We start from the raw sequence: 4,792 nt of genomic DNA on the forward strand, positions 1-4,792 counted from the left end.
AACATCTGCTAAGATTGTAGAAAGTTTCAATGAAAAATTTGGTAATACATTATTTGTCACAATAGTTTTCATGTGCATATTTCAACTCGAACTAATAAACTATTATGTCTTAATACATTTTATGGATGTTCTTTACTGAAGAAAGAACATGAATTCAGGAACTCATTTATTCAAAACATTGTTATGTACCTACTCTCTGCCAAAACATTGTTCTAGTGGCTGAGGATACACAGATGAGTAAGTTATTTCTTTTAAAAAAAACTAACCATCATGAAGTTTATACTCGGACTAATGAACAAATTGATAATAATAGTAATATGTGGAAATTTCTGTAGAGGTAAGATGTAAGAACACTGTAATGTCATCAAAATGCAAAAGGGGCCCAGAGATTTGAGAATAGGGAATTGAAAAAAGGGACCTTTTAGAAAGAAGAAATTATTTGGGCTGAATCTCAGTAAACAAGTAGCAATGCCAGGGCTCGTCATGAGAATGTAAGTGGTGGAGGTGAGAAAGCAGATTTTAACCAAAAGGAAAAATAATTTAGGAGGCATGGTTTTATCAATATACTACGTTCAAGGAACTTTTAATTATTTTATGGCCCTTCTGGTGAGAGCCTGCTAGGCTAATTCCAAAAGAGCTGTAACATTTATTCAGAGAATTTCAAATCATTTCTTCTGGCAGCAGTGACACATGTGAAGCACATAGTGGCAGAAGGCATAACTCGAGGTGATACAGGCTAAATCATATAAATTATAAAGGGCTCCCATATTAAGACAAGGAGTTATGAGGAGTCACTGAAGGATTTTCATCAGAACTGAGATGGTATTAGATATTTGCTTTAAATTACTAGTTTGACAAATGAATGGAGGGAGAATTGGGGAAATCCATGTATAAGGCAGAGACCCAGTGGAGATGATATTATAGTAACTCAAGTGAGAAATGACAAGTCTTTCAATGGAGGGATCAATGCATCGAGGAAATAGACTCTGCATAGTTTGACCATTAATCACATGTGGTGGTATTTGGTAAGACTCAGAACTGGAAGACTAGATGGATGTTACTAATGCTATGAAATATGATAGGAGGATTAGATTTGGATCACTAAGGTGCGAAGATTAAATATAGTATTTAAAGACACATTTTATGATATAAATTCCACTTACATAGGCCTTTTTTTTTTTACTTTAGAAATGGGATCTGGTCTAAAACTCCCAGGCTTAAGTGATTCTCCTGCTTCCCTATCCCGAGTAGATAAGACCACAGGCGTATGTCACCACACCAGCTATCACCTGTGATTTTTTTAAAGTAAATCATACTATGCTCCACATTCCCTTACCGCCTCATGAAATCATTGGGTTCTAAATTAAGAGTGTTTTGCCTTTGGTATATAAAGGAATTAGCGATTGAAAGGGAAATTAGCCACCACATACATATTCCTTCAGCCTTATTTTACAGATAATTAAATTAAGGCTCAAAAAGAGGAAAATATGTCTGGTTTCCGTAACTCCTAGGTGTAAGAATAAAATATGCCACCAAATTATCAACTAATCCACATCAGTTAGAGATCAAGGAAGCCTATAGTTTATGCCTGATTCTTCACCCCTTTCCCAGCACTTTGAACACAAAACTATTCATGCAGTCTTTTCTTTTCTAGGTATTATTTCAGTTTCTGAGCCAATCTTGAAAAAAGCTGGGAACGTAAAACCAAACCAAACCAAACAAAATAAAATATGATTATGGGAGTTCCCAGTTCAAAATTTGTCAATGGACAGAAGGCAAAATTTCTAAGGGAGCCTAAAAGCACCTAGTAGGATTTGCTTTTGTTGTGACCTGCCAAGTTCCCTCTTTGGGAATGATTCTTGCTTCTCTGGATTTCAGCCATAGGGCATTGCTTGCAGAGTGTTGAAGAAGATCGAGGCTGCAAGGTTCAGTAGTTGGGAGTTCAATTTCTCACAGGTGACCTTGGGTGAAATATTTAGCTTCTCTAAACCTCGGTCTCCTTTTCCATACAAAAAGGATAATCAAGATACACACCTCTCAGGAAGTGCAACTGAGACAATATATGTGAAGTGGCATAAGCTTTGGAAAGGAGGAACTCTCCATTTTCTCACTTTAACACCTGTCAATTATTTAATAACTTTTCATAATATTGCTTGTTATTAAATCCCCAAGTTTGAGTTAATCTCTCTTTCTGGATGCCCCTACACTCCACTCCACATGTCCCTGCCATGGTGCCTATAGGACATCATTGCAGATCTTGGTGGTGGTTTCAAACCTGGAGTCTGGTAGCTGAGCTTCAATGCTGAGTTCCTATTATCCTATATCCCAAGAGTTATACCAAAGCCCCTCTTTTGTTCCAGTTCCACTCTGAGATAATCTTCTCCTTTAATACCTCACTTTTTAGTTTCTTCCAGGTTTGATACTTGGATCTTTATCTGCTTGTCCAGGTTAGTAAACACTACCTGTGTTGGCCAGCATTGAGGTCATTCTAGTTCCCAGTGAGTCCAGGCACAGGAAGGTACCACATCATCATCATCACAACCAAAGCCCCCCTGTGATCACTCCCCAGGTGATTTGTGCTTCCTTCATCAGGGATTTTTTGAGCTATGCACACTTTTTTATTTATATATGTATTTTTTCTGTGAACAATACTTTGCACCCCAAGTTTCCATTGCCAGTATTGTCATCAGCCATAGTAGCCACAGGGTCTTCCAAGCACCTGGGAGATTCTTGTCTTCTTCTAGCAATGTCAGAATATCAGAGGCATGGGCTCTGGAACCAGACAGATCTAGGTTAAAATTCCTAGTTAGCTCATGTAATGGGACGGTGATTGGAAATTTCTCTTGGTTAAAATACTAAATCACTTCGAGCCCTAGTTTCCTCATATCTAAAATAGGCAAAAATCATGTTACCTCATAAAATCACAGTGAGCACAAGGTGTGAAGTCCCACATATCACCTATATATTTATCTCTGTCTGTGCTGCTACAATCCTGATTCAAACCTCCTCATGTAATGCTGAACTTCCATGGTGGAGCCTTAACTTGTCTCTCTGGTTCTGGTCTTCACCCTGAAATTCATCCCCTGCACGACAGCCAGAGCACTTGAACAGTGTTAATGAGGTAGCTTTGCATGTGCCTTTGCAGCCTCTGTCGACTTTCCATTGCACAGACACTCACCAGGCCAATGCTTCCTCCTCTTTCCTCTACTCCAGCCTTGCCTCTAAGACTCCCCACATTGCTCAACCATGTTTGAGGCACAGAGGTTTTCCTCCTGGTCCTTAAACATTTCATAAAATGAGAGCCCAGACACAATTCCTCCAGCGGGAAGGTAGCCAACGACGGTTTGGGGATACTGGCTTATTCTGTCCTTTAGGTTTTACCCCCTCTGTCGCAGATGTGCCCAGCCTTCACTACTGTCTCTCTACTCTATCTCCTCATACGATTCTCTGCAAATAACTTCACTTTCTGAGTGAGTAAATTTTCTGGAATGTGTGCTTGATAAATATTTATTTATTTTTATTTTAGAATATTATAGGGGTACAAACAGTTTGGTTACGTAAATTGCTTTTGTACTCTTTGAGTCAAAGTTATAAGTGTGCCCATCCCCCACAGAACGTGCATTGTACCTGTTAGGTGTGAATTTACTTATTCCTCCCCCGCCACCTGCTTGATTTCTGATGAAGGTTATTTCCATATGTCCACACAAGTGTTGATCAATTAGTTTCAACTTAATGGCTAATAGATATACCATGCTCATGGATTGGAAGAATTAACATCGTTAAAATGTCTATACTACCCAAAGTAATCTATAGATTCAATGCAATTCCTATTAAAATACCAACATCATTTTTCACAGATTTAGAAAAAATAATTATACACTTTGTATGGAATCAGAGAAGACCCCGTATAGCAAAAGCAATCTTAAGCAATAAAAACAAAATGGGAGGTATTGATTTGCCAGACTTCAAACTATACTACAAAGCTGTGGTTCTTAAAACTGCTTGGTATTGGCACAAGGGCAGGGACACAGACCAGTGGAACGGAACAGAAAACCCAAATATAAAACCATCCTCATATAACCATCTAATCTTTGACAAAATAGACAAAAACATACTCTGGGGACAAGAGTCCCTATTCAATAAATGGTGCTGGGAAAACTGGATAGCCACATGTAGAAGACTGAAACAGGACCCACAGATTTCACCTCTCACAAAAATCAAATCACAGTGGATAACAGATTTAAACCTTAAATGGGAAATGATTAGAATTCTAGAAGAAAATGTAGGAAAGACTCTTACAGACATTGGTCTAGGCAAAGAATTTATGAAGAAAACCCCTAAGGCAATCGCAGCAACAACAAAAATAAACGAATGGGACCTGATTAAATTAAAAAGCTTCTGCACAGCCAAAGAAACAGTCATGAAAATAAACAGACAGCCTACAGAATGGGAAAAAATTTTCGCATACTACACATCAGATAAAAGACTGATAACAAGAATCTATTTAGAACTCAGGAAAATCAGCAAGAAAAAATCAAACAATCCTATCAAAAAATGGGCAAAGGACATGAATAGAAATTTTTCAAAAGAAGACATAAGAATGGCCAAAAAACGTATCAAAAAATGCTCAACATCCCTAATCATCAGGGAAATGCAAATCAAAACCACAATGAGATACCACTTAACTCCGGTGAGAATGGCCTTTATCAAAAAATCCCAAAACAACACATGTTGGCGTGGATGCGGAGAGACAGGAACACTCATACACTGCTGGTGGGAATGCAAACTAGTG

The 4,792-nt window shown here is 38.2% G+C and overlaps 1 pseudogene; it reads right to left on the reverse strand.

The window, feature by feature from the left end:
• Positions 1 to 593: 593 nt before the first annotated feature.
• On the reverse strand, positions 594 to 648 carry LOC123645359 (annotated as a pseudogene).
• Positions 649 to 4,792: the final 4,144 nt, after the last annotated feature.

The sequence above is a fragment of the Lemur catta genome, chromosome 9, assembly GCF_020740605.2.
Source record: "Lemur catta isolate mLemCat1 chromosome 9, mLemCat1.pri, whole genome shotgun sequence".
In the NCBI taxonomy this organism is placed as follows: Eukaryota; Metazoa; Chordata; class Mammalia; order Primates; family Lemuridae; genus Lemur; species Lemur catta.